At 39.6% G+C, this 17,526-nt stretch overlaps 1 non-coding gene across 1 annotated transcript; it reads left to right on the top strand.

Moving 5' to 3' along the window:
* Positions 1 to 10,837: 10,837 nt before the first annotated feature.
* On the top strand, positions 10,838 to 10,956 carry LOC145403485 (5S ribosomal RNA). The gene has a single exon (XR_013898005.1). It is a non-coding gene; the product is annotated as a 5S ribosomal RNA (ribosomal RNA).
* Positions 10,957 to 17,526: the final 6,570 nt, after the last annotated feature.

The following is a 17,526-nucleotide window of genomic DNA, read 5'->3' as shown; positions in this document are numbered from 1 at the left end:
TCATACTGAAGATTTTCCTAAAATGCAGAATCTTCGAAGTGTAGACTGCATATCCGTGCCGTGCTTGGATCAGTTCTGTCACCTCTCTTGCGGAGATGAACCCAGTTGCTTCTTATATCATTAATTTTTGGGAAATGGTGGAAAGTAATGGATTTTTTTTTTTTTTTTTTTTGTAACTGCAGTTACAGCCAAACACTGCACAATTACTTGGCATACTTCACTGTAACTGTTCCCAGTGGAGATCAGATCAAATGTTTACTAGAGTGACGATGAATTTTCCACCTTAATTTGTCCACTTCACGCGGGCGGAGGGGGCTCCGTGACGTCATGTGCATGAGTGGTCGCGTTTTAGGTGCGAAGTGAGCTAACCTGAAGGTCTCTCAATCTTGAGTTAGGTGTACAGGGTGGTGCGGGGTATGTGTTTGCCCAGATGAAGGGTTGCAACAGCGTACTGTTGTAAATATATATATATATATATATATATATATATATATATATATATATATATATATATATATATATATATATATATATATATATATATATATATATATATATATATATATATATACAAAGATGGCATGGAGTCAGCTTCGAACACCTAATCTCTTGGAAGCAGATTTTATAAGTGAGGTAATATGATCTTTCCAAGTTAAATCCCCAGAGAATGAAACCCCAAGTATGTTTAAAGATGATGCAGGATTAAGTTGGATACTCCTGTGGAAGATTTTGATGTGTTGAAAGATGTAAGAACTAAGTTTTTGATGCATAAAAACAAGACGTTAACTTTTACACAGTCAGAGATATAAGCCAAGTCAGACATTAGGTGTGTCATTACCCTATCACTTGTTTGTTGAAGTTGCTGCTGAGATGGATGTTGCAGGAAGCGAATGGGAAGGTGAAGGGTTGAGTCATCAATGTATGAGTGGACAGGGTTGGATGTACAGTTTGGAAGGTCATTGATGAATAGGAGGAATGTAGGTGATAGGACAGAGCCCTGAGGAACACCACCATTGAGAGCTCTAGGAGAAAAAGGTGGCTGTCTACAACAGAGCTTATAGAACAACCAGAAAGGAAGCTAGAGATGAAGGGACAGATAAAGAGATAGAAACCATAAGAGGGCAGTTTGGAAATTAAAGATTTATGCCAGACCCGATCGATAACCTTTCGGATGTCAAATCCAATGGCAAACATTTCGCCAAAGTCCCGAAAGGAGGATGTTCAGGAGTCTGAAAGGTAGCTGAGAAGATCCCCAGTGGAGCGTCCCTGGCAGAACCCATACTGTGTGTAGGAGAGATGCTTTAAATTAGTTATTTAAAAATACATTTTGAAAATTTTGAAATGAAGGATGTTAAAGCAGTTGGGTGATGGAGAGGACTGGGAATAGTCACCCATCTTTGGGACAGACTGAATGAGAGCAAACTTCCAGCAAGAGGGAAAGGTACAAGCTGACAGACAAAGGCAAAACAGTTTCCCAAAGCAAGGTGTAAGCACAAAAACACAGTTTTAAAGGAGAACAGGAGGGACTCGATCAGACCGATATGCCTTGGTAGTATTAAGGTCAGTGATGTCAGAAAATACATCAATTGAAGACATTTTAATGTCAGCCATTAGGAAGCCAGAAAGAGGAAGTGATGGAGGAACAACACCTGAATCATCTAAGGTGGAGTTGAAGGAGGAAGTCTGAGTGAAGAATTCTGCTTTATCAGTAGAAGAAATGGCTAGAAAGCCATCAGAGTGGAAAAGAGGAGGGAAGTTTTTGGAGTGGTGCCAGCAGGAGCGAGCAGAATTTCAGTTGGTGAGCTCAGAGCTTTTAGAATGGATAAAATTATTTTTAGCCGAGCGAAGAACAGACCTATCACGAATCCGGGCAGAATCACAAAAGAGGTTAAATTCAGGGGTGAGTTGGCTCCGGTACCTCTTGTAGGCCCTTTCCTTGTTGTAGAGAGCATTAGTACAAGCATGATTAAACCATGATTGTTTTGCATTAGTCACAGGATAAGAGAGAGGAATGTATGCTTCAGTGTTCAAGAGAATAACCTCCATAATGCATGAGACAGACTCAGATGGCTCTCGGTCATGGACGTAATAATCATTCCAGGGAAAATCACAGTGTAGGGTGGCATAACAAAGTCCTTGAAGCATATTATTTCCAAGCAGAATATTGTTGTAAAATGAGAAAATACAACAGTTTAGGCCCTGTTTGGACTCCCACTGGTACGAATGGAGACAGAAGAAGAACAAGACGATGAAGAACAAGATGAAGATGACAAACAAGACGATAAAGAAGAACAAGATGAAGAAGAAGAGTTTAAGATTATAGCCCACGACTCCCATAGCGCCAGTAACACTAGTAGGCGACCAGTAACAGTGATACCAATAATACCAATACCAATAACGCCAGTAACACAAGTATCAGTATCAGCGATATCAATAATACCAGGGCTAATAATGCCAGTAACACCAGTACCAATATCGGTGACACCAGAAATACCAATACCAATAACGCAAGTAATACCAATACCAAAATCAGAGATACCAATAGTACCAATGCCAATAAAGCCAGTAATACGAGTACCAATATCAGTAATACAAATAATACCAATACCAAAAACACAGCAATACCAGTACCAATATCAGTGATACCAACAATATCAATAACAAAAAACGCCAATAATACCATTACCAATATCAGTGACACCAGTAATACCAATACCAGTAACACCAGTACCAATATCAGTGATACCAATAATACCAATACCAATAACACCAGCAATACCAGTACCAATACCAATGATATCAAAAATACCAGTTTCCATAAAGCTAGTACTATCAGTTCCATCATCAGTGATACCAATAATACCAATAACAACAGTAATACCATTACCAATATCAGTGATACCAAAAATACCTATACCAATAACGCCAATAATACAAGTACCAATGTCAGTGATACCAATATCAATAACACCAGTAATACCAGCACCAATATCAAAGATACCAGTAATACCAGCAGTGCCAGTAATATCAGCATCAATATAAGTGATACCAAGAATTTCAATACCAATAACACCAGTGCCAATATCAGTGATATCCAATAATACCAATACCAATAACACCAGTAGTACCTGTGCCAATATCAGTGATACCAATAATACCAATACCAATAACGCCATTAATACCAGTACCAATATCAGTGTTACCAATAATTCATATACCAATAACGCCATTAATACCTCTACCAATATCAGTGATACCACCAATACCAGTACCAGTATCAGTGATACCAACAATACCAATACCATTAACACCAATAATATTTAGAATCAGTATTATAGCTTGTTTGTTTGTTGCCATGACGCAATAAAAACGGTGCAGCATATGACAATTTTTGTTAGAGTAAGGTACCGAGAAAGTGCTTGAAGAGTAAAACAATTTCCCGTCCAATCGGGCTACCGTTTCCCGAGTTATGACTAATTTCTGGCCTTTTGACATCAAGCGTAGGCCGCCGAAGGAGGCCCCTAAGCGCGTATCAATAATACGAAATATGGAAATATCCTAGAGTCAATAATACCTATAATACTAATAGCGAGTATCAATAATACCAGTTACGGAAATATCTTTAGCGCCAATAATACCCATCATTCTAATAGTGTTAAAAATATCCCCAATACCAGTGACTCTAATGCTCATAACGCCAATTATACCAATACCACTCAGTACCAATAATGCTATTAACACCAGTTTACCAAAAATGCTCACAGTCCCATTGATATCAATGCTACACATTATACTGTTACCGCCAATACACATAAGGTCAACAACACAAATACCAGTAACTCCAAAACTGAAATGCCAATAATACTATAACACCAATACCCATAACACTAACAATACCAGTAATACCAAGAATGCAAATACCAATCATAACGCCAACAACACCCATAATACCAGTTAGTACCAGTAATACCAATAACGCCAGTGCTCATAACGCCAATAATACCCATAATACCAGTTTATATCAGTAGTACCAATAACGCTAATACTTATAAGGCCGATAATACGCATAATATCAGTTAATAAGAGTTGTACCAATAACGCCAATACCACTTATAATGCCAATAATACCCATGATACCAGTTAATCCCAGTAGTACCAATAACATCATTACTCATAACGCCAATAATACCGAAAATATCAGTTAATACCAGCCGTACCAATACCACCAATACTCATAAAAGTAGTACCAACAACGACAATGCTCATAAAGCAAATAATACTCATAATGCCAGTTAATACCAATAGTACCGATAACATCAATATTCATAACACCAATAATACCAATAAGATTTAATACCAATAGTACCAGCAACGTCAATACTAATAACGTCAGTAATACCCAAAATACCACTTAATACCAGCAATACCGGTAACGCCAATAATACCCATAATACCAGCTAATGCCGGTAATACCGGTAACGCCAAAAATACCCATAATACCAGTTAATACCAGTAACACCGGTAACGCCAATAATACCCATAATACCAGTTAATACCAGTAACACCGGTAACGCCAATAATACCCATAATACCAGCTAATGCCGGTAATACCGGTAACGCCAACAATACCCATAATACCAGTTAATACCAGTAACACCGGTAACGCCAATAATACCCCTAATACCAGTTCATACCTACCCTGCAGTGGGACGGGTGGTGGAGGGGAGAAGGGAGGTGAAGGTAGGCAGGTCATTGAAAAATGATCCTTTGGAAGAGGGCCCAGTTCCATCGAGTATAACAAAGATGGTGTGGCTGTAGTGGTGGTGGTGTTCTGATAGTGTGCTGTTCTGCCCTCACGGTGTTCTGGAGTTGTTCCGCTGTTCTTACGGTGTTCTTGGCTTGTTCTACTGAGTGGTGAGGGTGTCCTGGCAAGTTCTTCAGCAGTGCAACCTTGCCGTGTAAACTTAGTCCATTTGGTGAAGGAGATGGTTTGCAAGTTGATGCTGTATGTGTAGATATATACGACTGTAGTCACGGCAACCAGGCACAGGATTGATAGCGTCTTCTTCGGACTCGTCATATTCAGTATCTTCACGCTAGCACGCTCATATAACATACTCTTGGCAGGACACAATCACCTGATGCTCCTGTGACTCACTCTTGGCAGGATACAATCGTCTGGTGCTCGTATGACTCTCTCTTGGCAGGATACAATCGTCTGGGGTTAAGTGGAATAGAATGATGGAGATTTTCATACCATAAGAGAATTAATGGTGAGAATATTGATGGTGGTAGTATTGTATAAATGGTGTGGGGCATTAACACACAGGCTCTAACGACTCACCTGAATAAAATCGTATGGTGTTAGGTGGAACTGAATACCATACTCATTTTACTGTAACTTGTCCTGTAATTGCCATATCTCCATCTTGATCGCTGGACTGTAACAATTTAACTCTTGAATGATCCTAATCACATTGAAGTGCTAAGGAAATGATTTGGAGCGGTAGCACTGTGACAGGGCTAAGGGTGAGAATAACATACTGAACGTCTGTCTGTCTGTCTATTGCCAGACGCCCGTAAGGGGTGGTCACAAACATATCGCCTCCATGTCGCCCTGTCTCCCGTCATTTCACTGCCCAGCTCCCAACTCACACACCCCTCTCCCATATACCTCTCCATTCCATCCCTCCATCTCATCCTTGGCCTCCCCCTTCCTCTCCCCCCCTCCATCTCACTCACATTCACTCTCCTCGTCAGTCTCTCTCTCTCTCCATCCTCTCCACGTGGCCAAACCACCTTAGTGTGATTCTCCTACCGCTTCCTATCACATCCACATCCACTCCACAACGCTCCTTCACTTCCGCATTTGTCAGTCTGTCTCTCCATGTCACTCCACATGCTCCTCTCAGATAACTCATTCCCACTGCTCTCACTCTTGACTTGTGTCCCTCCAACAAGGTTCGATTTTCACTTCCATACGTTAGAGTTGGTATCACAATACTGTTATGCAGTAATTTTTTCACTTCCATGCTCACCTCCCTGTTTCTTATCACCGCTTTCAAAGAACCAGCAACATTTCTTCTTTGTTGTACCCTTTCAAGCACTTCACCCTCTAAACTTCTATCCTTACTGATCACACTACCCAAGCACTTAAACGCGCACACATTTCCTCCTCATCCAACCTCATTGTACTTTCAGTGAAAGTACTGTGCATTTACTGAACGTACTGTATTTTTAAAAATCGTTGTACTTCAAGAAATAAGAAAATTAACAAACAACTGATATACATAAGAATAACTAATGTAAATTAAGAACTGCCGATACATTCAATTGATATACTTTATTGATATATAACATATCTGATGTAAATTAAGGACTGATATATATTTAGAACAGCTGATATAGAATGAGAACAGCCAGTGTGTTTCAAGAACAGCGGATATGAGGCGTTGAGAAAAGCAAGGGTGAACTCACCGAAGAACCGGAAATTTTATCACTCTTTCTTATTACTCCTTCTTTATTTCATGGCAAGAAAATATTTGGTTAGTTTCTATTTTCTTAATTTAAAAGCGCCAAAGGTCCCATTTTGGGAACAATAACAAATATTAATACAAAATCAGTTTACTGTTGATTTTTTTTTTTTACCCTGAGTGCAAAAATAACTTCACTGGTGTTTAGTTAATCATATATAATGACGTGATTATTTTTATCAACTCTGATACCTCTGTTTGCTCTTCTACTTTTCACGATTTTTTTTTTACCACTCTAGGTATTTTTGTTCTTCAATTATTTGTTGCTGAAACCTTTAGTCTCTATTCAGCAATTATCTATTGAGTATTTCATTAGAAAATTTTAATCGACTTTAAATCATCAATAGACTAAAAGAGCATAATTTCGTAAAGAATGAGTAACATTTTCTCAATGTTCCCAAAATGGGAACGTTCGAATATTGTCAAATAAAATTTACCCATGTTCATAAAGAATAAGCAGGTTTCAAGTCTACTCCTACACAGCAGCCTTACAGGTTGAAACAAGCTGATACTTGCTGCAATTGGACATCCCCAAGATATATAAGCTCCCTGTCCCGGCCTTGGGTAGTGCTACATATTCACGTCCTCAGACCCAGATCCCAAGAGTCTGTTGGCAATGGAAACATCACAGATTTGCAGGTTGGTTCACTTTGTTTTCTGTCATTCATTATATGATGACAGTGATAGCTACATATCTGATTATTTGGGTAATTGTTTAACTTGACTGATGTATATTTACCTCGTAGTGTTTTGAAGAATGAAAAAAAAAAGCTCGTTCTCTTCAGTACTCCATTTAATTTTTACTGTGTGTGATTACTAGCAGTGACATTTCTCATATTATTTTAACTCACACATTGTGTCAGTGGCCCTATTCACCAACTTCATAATTTATTCATATTGATATGCTTTTTTTTTTTTTTTTCCGTTCTGGAAGAGCGGCGTCACGATTCAGAAATCTTCAAATAGCCAAAGATGCTGCTGAGAGAAGCAAGAATTAAAAAGTGGACGTGGTGAGTGTGCTTCTTGCTGCAGGAGATCAGCCTATTGGCACTGATGAGGAGAGTGATGATGACATTCTCGACAAGGACTGGATGCCAGATTAAGTGAGTGGTGAATTAGAAGTTCACGAAGATGTAGATGAGGAAGATACTGCAAACAAGAGTGATAAAGGAGAAGCCCAGCAACACAGAAAGAATGAAATACTGTCTCTACAGTTCCATTCTGCTCCATCAAAGGTGCGTGAGGAGCAGTGTGGCAAAGATCCATATGAAATAATTGAATATTATTTGGACCAGAAAATATAAAACACCTGACTGAACACACTAATTTGTATGCAGTTAGAGACAAAAGCAATTCAAATTTCCATATTACTGAGGAAAAGATGCATAAATTCTTGGGACTGTTGCTTACAAGTGGATACCACAATCTGCCATCTGAAAATGATTACTGGTCCACAAGTGAAGACAGAGAAGCTCCAGTATTTGGCAAAACAATGAGCAGGGACGATTCCAAAACATCAAGGGATATCTGCACCTTGCTGATAACACTGATTTGGCTGCCACAGAGATGGCCAAAGTGTTTCCTTTGATTGAAATGTTCAAAAAGAATTGTCAGCAGTTGGGTGTATTCCACAAGATACTGAGTATTGATGAAGCTATGAATCCCTATCACGGTCATGACAGTGCAAAACAATTAAAAAAGAACAAGCTAGTAAGATTTAGATTCAAAATGTGGATGCTGTGTAGTGCAAATGACTATCCATACAGCGACTAACCGCTGGGATCCCGTTTTGTCAATGAAATGTTGTAGTCAGTTGAGAGGGCTAACCAACATGCTGTGTTCTTTGATAATGTTTTCCCAAGCATTCTAGCCTGTGGAACCATTCGTGAAAACAGAACAGGACACTGTCCCCTCCCAACGAAGAATGAAGCTGAAAAGTGTGAGCAAGGATATTTTGACGATAAGTCATATGATATTGAAGTGTGTGTAAAGTGGACAGACACCTCTGCTGTGACTTTTACTAGTACCTGTTATGGTGTGAATCCACTTCAGACAGCAGAAAGGCGTGTGAAGCTAGTCTCTCAGCTGTATTTCATCCAGCTGCACAGTAAAGGAATGGGAGGTGTTGATGTCTGTGACTGAATGTTGGCATCCTACAGACCATGACCGCGTTCAAAGAAGTTGTGGTGGAATATTTTTTCAAACATATTGAGCATGGCAGTAGTAGCTGCTTTTAGATTCCACAAACGTATTGATTCATCTGTAGCTACAACACACCTTCAGATCAGGAGAGAAATTGAACGAGGCATGATAAGGGTTGAAGAGATGAGGAAGATGCTTTGAGAGCCATCGGCACCCCTAGACAAAGCAGTGATATATGACAGAGTCAGTCACTTTCTAGTGACATGTTCATGTTCTCAAAGCACATGCACTATATGCATGAATAGCACACGGCTGAAGTGCACGAATTGTGAGAAGAGACTTCTTGTAAGGTGCAGGGAGCCTTGCCACCAAAAATAAAATGCGTAATAAAATATGTGGCAACAAGGAATGTGGTGAGTTGTAATTTTCGTATTTCAAGAGTGTTCAGTGTTCAGTATACAGAATATAGTGAAATAAATTTGACTAATGTTATCATGACAGCATAGTTAACTTCCAACCCTATATAAAAAATATATTGAAACAGGATGAAGAGTGTTTCTGTAGTCCATTTGGGGTAAAGGCTTGGAGCATAAAACTGCCAATGTTCCCAGTCTGGGGGGAAAATATATATAATTCAATTCGTTTCCCGTAAACTCTGCATGAAATCTATAAAGACTATTAATATGAGCTAACACTCCAAAATAGAAGGAATCTGGATCATTTTATCACGCGTCAGCCATTAAAGGGTTAACTAGGAATCTGCACTGAATCAATTGGCCCAAAACTCTTCAGCTTGCTGTGCATAAAAGTTAAAACCTCACTTTCTAGATTTGGGCTATTTCACCCTTGCTTTATCTAATTCTCATATATTTAAAGAACAACCGAAATATTGGATGGTCCACAGGCCCGTCCATAGGGGGGGGGGAAGGGGTGGCACTGCCCACCCTATCAGGTTCTCTGCCCCCCCCCCCAACTTAAATTCTGACATTAATGAGAATTATGAGATTACTGTAGGCCAACTGTTGTAAATGACTGCAGGGCATTCGTCATTCAGTAATTCAACAGTTGCAGGTACGGTACTTTAAAATAGTATATCCTAAAGCTAAAGAAAATGAGACTGAAACCGGGGTAAAGAAAAACGTTTCTAAAATCAGCTGCCGGTCAGCTGATGCTTGGTGGAGCCTGGTGCCGGTGTAGTGTGGCATGGACCGTGGTCCTGAGCAGAACTTGCGGTAGATGGGAATTACAAGGTTAGATTTATTGTTTTCGACTTTAGAATAGGTCTACATTTATGTATGCACAGTAATGCATGTGACGTGGGAAAACATATTTTTGTTTGATTCTAGCTGCTAGCATTTTTATGATAAGTATTTTGAAACATTTCCGAACACCATTTACTCGAATGTTCAATGTTGATTGTTGACAAGCAAGTAATGGACGGGAAGGGGCAAAGAGGTACGTGGCTAGATGAACACTTGAGTATGTAACTGCTCTTTCTCTTTTAGTTATAATGTGCAACGTATCATACTATCATATCATTCAGGAAAGACCTGAGTTCTCTTTTACTCAGATAATTTATGGGAAAAAATTACAAAAGAGAAATTTATGCCTTCTGTTTAGGCTGTCATTCCTTGTTTGAATCCTTGGCCTTTAATTTATACATGTACAAAGTGAAGTAGGTAAATGATTTTCATAAGTTTTATCAAGATTTCTTAACCAGTGTTATGAGGTCAGGTCGGGCTAGGATAGGTCTAGGCTATTTTTTTCATTATTTTTAGGCCTAGCCTAGTTTTTTTAGGCCTAGATACAGTATAGGCATGCAGCTTGTATTCAAGTAAATTGATACATAAAGTTAATAATAACCATAACATTAAGGTTTGTCCTGTTTTTATTAAGGGTAGGCCAAAGGATTTTGGCAGACTTTCAGAATTCTTATTTTATGTCATTGGTAATATTTTACTTTGTACTATCATACCCTATACTTTTACAAGGTTTTTGTATATTTACTTATTATCTATTATTTATTTTTCGGTAATTCCTATTCTGTGCTAAAGGGTAATTTATCCTTTTTTTTTTTTTTTTTTTTTTATTATAGCCTGTCTAGCCAAGGACATTGGCCTAGCCTATTCCAGTTCTGTTCATTTTTCAAAATCAGCCAAATGGCCAACGGCTATACCACGTTGAGTACACCGCTTCCCGTCCAATCAGCGAAGTTAAGCAACGTTGGGTCTGGTTAGTACTTGGATGGGTGACCGCCTGGGAACACCAGATGCTGTTGGCATAACGTTCTCCCTACGTGTTAAGTGGGGTTGGTGGAGGATTAGTGCCCCTCCCTGTAAAAACAATTAACTCTAAGCCCTTGGTCACCTCGTTTGGGATACATGGCGTCTGGCAATGAATGAAAAATTTACCTGCCATTCTGCCACTGTGCACACACTCACATTTTTTTACCACATACCATAATATGATTTTACCAAGAGCTTGGTGTCACTCACCCACAGGTCAGGAGCATTGTGACCATGTGGATAGATTTATGTGAAGAATCTTCAGAAAATTATCAGCTATGTCTATTACTTCATACTTCAAGCCTGTTGGTTCACATGGGAAGCAACCGGAACCAAATTCATCTTCTGATAAGAAAGAAAAAGAACCAGAGAAAAACAAGACTGGTAGAGATGGATCAGGACCAAGTGAAATCAAAATTCCTTCAGATTTAGGGGAGGCTGATCATGAACCAGTGCAGCCTAAGATTGCTTCTTTTAATCCAAAGCAGTATGGTAATAGTAAGAGAGACTTCTCAGCATCCTGGTGTAATAAACGCACATGGCTTGAGTATTCAGTAGAAAAGGGGGCAGCATTTTGTTTTCCCTGTAGACATTTTAAAAGTTCTTCTAAAGACTGTACATTTACTAAGGGGGGTTACTCAAACTGGCGCCATGCATTAGACAAACACAAAGGTTTCCAAAAACACGAAAATTCTCAAACTCATGTAGAAGCTATGGTTATATGGCAGGAGAGAAAAATACGCATAGAGAAAAACCAGAGTGTCAGTACAATGGTAAATGAAAAGCAGTTGGAGAAAAACAGGTACTATATTAAATCAGTGGTAGAGGTAATTCAGTTTTTATGTGTGAATGAGCTACCTATGCGTGGAGATGGTAAGAGTGGAGCAGGGTGTCTTGATACAAGTAGTGAGTCTCAAGCTGAGCCATCTGGTCTTTTTATGAAGTTATTTCAGTATACACTGTCTAAAGATAAGAAGCTCTCAGAGATTATTCAAATGATTCCTAAGAATGCCTCCTATACTTCTGCTAGGATTCAGAATGAGATAATAGACATTATGAAAGACACTGTCATAGAGAATGTTGTTAAGGATATCAAGGAGGCTGACATACCATTTTTTAGCATTAAGTCTGATGGAACTCGTGACCCTACCAACACAGAAAATATATCTGTAGTTGTAAGATATGTAAAGGGTGGTAAAGTAAATGAGAGTCTAATTGGTATGCCAACAACAGATGATTTTGATGCAGAAAGCCTGGCCTCATTAATGCTTAAAACACTAAATGAATGTGGACTTGATTGCAGTAATATATTATCTCAGTGTTATGATGGAGCATCTGTGATGTCAGGTCAGCATGGAGGTGTTCAAAAAAAAAGCTACAAGAAAAACTTCAGAAGGAAATCCCGTATGTACATTGTTTCAATCACCAACTGCACTTGGTTGTTCATTCATTCATTGCCAGACGCCATGTATCCCAAACGGGGTGGCCAAGGGCTTAGAGTTAATTGTTTTACAGGGAGGGGCACTAATCCTCCACCAACCCCACTTGACACGTAGGGAGAAAGTTATGCCAACAGCATCTGGTGTTCCCAGGCGATCACTCATCCAAGTACTAACCAGACCCCTTGGTTGCGGTACATGCAATTGAAATGCAGAATGATGTAAAATTGTCTTTTTCCATTTGCAATAGGCTGTACAACTTTCTACACCGTCCAAAGCTAGACAGGATTTATGATGGAACAAAACTTAAACGACTTTTGGAACAGAGATGGTCAGGTCATTTAGATACTGTGTCTACTATCTTAGAAAACCATGAAAGGATAGTGAATGCACCTGAATCTTGTGAAGAAAATGGATTTAATGTTGTAATTTGTATTGAGGCAACAGGTTTATTGAAGCAGATCAGAAGTAGGAAGTATATGTTCATTGCATATTGTGTTCAGACAGTCTTGAGTTTAATTAAACCTGCTGATAAGCTCCTACAATCAAGTGATTGTGATTTGATGACTGGAACTAGACTAATTGAATCTGTGGTCTGCAATGTAAAAGACATGAGAAATGATGTACAAATTTTTGAGGGAATCATTACAAAACTTGCAGATCATAATCTCTCTGAACCTGAATATGTACATAAGGTTCCAAAGCGGAGCTGAAAACTGCCTGCACATTTGTCAAAAGATTCAGTTGTTGAGGCCAGTGTAGGACATTCAGAAGATCCTAGCAATGCAGAAAGTGAAGCAACACTTTTCAGACAGATTTATTGCAGCACTGTAGATAACTGCCTTGGGGAGCTTGATGCTACATTTGGTGAATGCAGTAGTGCAGTGACTGCTGCAATCTCATGCCTTTGGCCAGAACCCAGTGTGAGTTTCTTAGATCCTAAAAAAATTGCCCCATTAGCTTCTCTCATAGGTCTTAATACTGACTCATCTCTGCTCCAAAGTGAATATCAAGCGGCAAGGACCTTTATTGGAAGAGAGTTTGATTACAAAGTACATAAAACTCTAAACGACTTGTGCTTGCTTCTTCATCCTTATAGAAAAGGATTTAGTGAAGTCTACCAATTGTATGCAGCTGCTCTCACATTTGGCTCTAGTAATGCTGTATGTGAAAAATCCTTTTCAACACTCTCACGTGTACTAACACCTTACAGACGATCTATGACCCATAAAAGAAAAAGCAACCTTGTACTACTCTCATTTCTCGCAGAATACACTCAGAAAATTAATATGGATGAATTTCTCCATACATTTGATGCAAGAAGCAGGAAGATCCAATTGTATTAAGAGCAGCAGCAGATTTGAAGTCTAAGACATTTTCCTTTCTCCTTTCCTTTATTAAAATGATGAGCTATGTTGTTTAGACATATAATTATTACTTCAAAGTTTAGTTCATTTGAAGTGATGAAATTACCAACACACTGTAAATTTATGTGAAATTTCATTAATTTTCATAACAATCAAATCTTATGAGTTCTTATCTAAAGCAGAAACCAATGTTAATATTACTTGGACTTTTGTTTGTAGAGACCTGAAAATCGTCAATAAATGCAACCCTAATTTTTTTCCATGTCTTCCTGTGTGTGTGACTGTGTGTGTGTGTGAGAGAGAGAGAGAGATAGAGAGAAAGGAATGTTGGTTTTGATTATATCGTAACTATTGCCATGGCAACTATGGTCCCATGCATTAACATAGGTAGGACTGAATTTTTGCTCTATATTATTGACTGCCTCCTAATAACCTGCCCCCCTCAATATCTCAATTGCCCCCCTATGGTTAGACTTCTGGAGACCATAAATAGTGCACCACTAGAATCTAACGAGGCTGAATCCCATGTGTGGCAGGAAAGCTAATGTGGGTGTGGGTGTTGCTGTGGGAGTTGCAAATGGATAACTGATGCAGGGTAGATACGGATAACACTGACTGAGCCGTCCCTGCAAAACACGAGAAATCAACCGGTGGAGAGGAAACAGAGCGGTATATACTGTAGTGAGAACCCTGTATCGCTAGTACAATCGATGTAATTTGGGACCGCTCATTACAGATTAAGAAAAGGCGACACACTTCATGAACAACAGGCATATATTAATAACAGCCAATGTATATATCAAGAACAATTGATAAGCGTCAAGAATTATGATGTGAATTAATGTTCTTCAGATGTAAGTGTGTGTATAACTCTTTTGAGGACAGCAAGACAGTGAGACAGTACATTTTAGGAACAACTGAAACGCTTAAAACAGAAACCATATACTAAGAACAACCAAGTAGATGTGAACTGTGACCAGTTCAAACGATGAATAATATATGATCATGTACACTCGAATTCAGGAGAAACGACACACATGAACTAGTTTAGTGTACTATGGTATCCATTGCAGATCAGATCTGAACTAATTCTCTCACATATTGGCGCATTGGTGATCAGTGAACCAGGCAGGAAGTGAAAAGGTTACACATCTCACCAATAGTAGACTCTACAGTAGATAATATGAGCAGATGTGTACCCCTGCCTATGAACGCTGCTGTACCTTAGTGAGAATGAATTATCAGGAGTTTAGGAGAGCTTTCAGTAGTGACCGACTTCACACTGAATAGCATAGTCTCACAGGGGGTCAAATGAAAGATAATAGATAAAAATAAAGTCCAGCTCAATAATAAGAAATCGTTACCCCTTATAGGAGAGAGAATGATTAGATGATACACTTCAAGAACAATTAATTTATTTGAAAAAGTCGATAAATTTCAAGGAAACTGATGTGGATTTCACCTACAGCATGCTTTTGAAACTTGTGCATGTGTAATTCTCACACTGTAACTGAGGAAACATATGTGAAACATTGCATAACTCTTACGGGGAGAGAGTTATCAAAAGCCGTAAAAAAAAAAAAAGTTTTAATGCTAAGCGAATTCGAACTGGGGAGAATAATTTAGAGTAAGCGAATTCACGAAATCGAAAAATAAAGTTCAATCGATAACAGTGACAAACATTGCGTAATTCATATGAGGAGTGACTGATCAAATCCAAGGACTGGTGTCAATGCAAGACGAATTCAGGCTGGACAAAATACACTTAGTACATGCGAAACCCTAAAAACCGGGTTCCAAAGTCCGATAGATCAAGACGATGAGAAACTTCAGGTAATTCGTGAGGAGAGAGAGAGAGAGATAATCATGAACCTATAAACTTCAAGAAAACCCGAGATAAATTAGAAACAGCTGATATACTTCAGAAAAACCGTCAGGGACGGCAGCTAATGTACTATAACGCGTACATGAAGGAGTCTCAAAATCTAACAGAGATAAAATACGCGAAAGTTTACAACTCTTATAGGAAGAGAACGATAAAAAACCAAGGTGTATTCCAGCGCTGGCCGAATTCAGACTGAATAGAATACACTTACTAACGCTACGTGTCAGATTCTGGACACCGAGTCTCAGAGTCCAACCGAACACAACAGAAACTTGAGGTAAGTAATGTGGAGAGAATAATCAAGAGTCGATATAACTATCACATGAGCGGCCGTTGGCCGATATTGCAGCTACAACAAATGAGGAAAATTACAGTAGTAATAGTTTCCAATTCTCAAAGTCTAACCGAGGAAAAATACGTAACTCATATGGGGAGAATAGGCTGGAGTCGATGGGTGGATCCAACGCTGGTTGAATGCAGACTGGATAGGAAAGAGTGCAGGTGCAAGAGATTTTCCATACACCTGTGTGACAGCTGCTTTCCTGTATGTATTTGTAGCTTGGAAACATTGTACATATACCCATTTCCCTTCTGTCTATCTGACTGTCTGTCTGTTCGTCTGTCTGAGTCACATTCGCAATGCAGCACGCACACAGGTACGCACGCACGCACATACACACACGCATGAACACTCATGCACACACGCACACGCAGAAGCACTCACACACACACACGCACACACACGAATACACACACACACACACACACACACACACACACGCACACACACACACACACACACTGGTGGACGGGAGTTCGCGCCTCGCTCAGGTTGCGAAAAGTTTCACTGACGAAGTGGGTGGTTACTGTCCCCCTTGAGCAAGGGAACGGGTGTGTGTGTGTGTGAAGGTCACAGCCTTGCCCTTAGATCGGACTATATGAGCTCTCAGCTCCCTTCCAGGAGGGTAAAAGCTGACGATCACGACCATCAAGTGATCCTGACCGACCCAGTGAATTACACACACACACAAAGACATATTCCTAACACCTGTGTGATGTGGTGTGGTGTGATGTTAAATATTATGAGGTATTACATGATAGTGTTACACGAGGGCCCTTATCATGTCAACAGGGTACTGCAGCCTGTGTTTGTTGTGGTGAGTGATGACATGGCTTGGTGTAAGGAAGTACTGCAGGATCCTGATGTGGTATTGGCAGGTTAGTACATACAGTTGTGAGCCATAGTAATGCACACTCTCGTCTCATCCAGGAAACCATTTACAACGCTGGGTGGTAACCATATAGCAAAATATCGGGATGATGCGAAGTCTACTATGGTGCCCCCGTTAATTAGGTGGAGAGGCAAGTGCGGCGTCCATCCAAGATTCAAACCTCCACACTCTCCACCATGCCTCGCTGTTTCAGGCGTCGTCTGCTGAAAGCAAACACTGGCTAACCGCACTAGATCACCCTGCAGGGGGAATTGCTTGCCAGCAATTAACGCGTCTGTTCGGCCAGAAGACTGCGGTTACCCTACTGTTGGTACTACCACTACTCTCACTCCTGGCTGGAGGAAGTCGTAGCCAGGGTTTTGCCGTGAAATAAAACCTTTTGTCCAGTGTTAAGGTGACAGTTCCAAGTCTGTTACACTACACGAGGAACAGTTCGTGACGACACTGCTACTGGTGCTCTATAGTAAAGCTTTGAACTAATACAGTTTTTTTAGTCTAACGTAACCTATAATTGCCATCTTTCCATGTCGACTGCAGTGTTGTTACAATGGATAAGTACTAGAATGCGGTGGCATTAATGAGAAAGTTCTATGGAAAGGATGTAGAGCAGTAGTACTGTCTATTTACTGCCTGTGAGCTACGT

This window comes from Coenobita brevimanus, chromosome 60, assembly GCF_032717465.1.
Source record: "Coenobita brevimanus isolate Jiangsu-jjx chromosome 60, ASM3271746v2, whole genome shotgun sequence".
NCBI classification, from domain to species: domain Eukaryota; kingdom Metazoa; phylum Arthropoda; class Malacostraca; order Decapoda; family Coenobitidae; genus Coenobita; species Coenobita brevimanus.
This window is presented reverse-complemented; position numbering and strand designations above follow the sequence as displayed.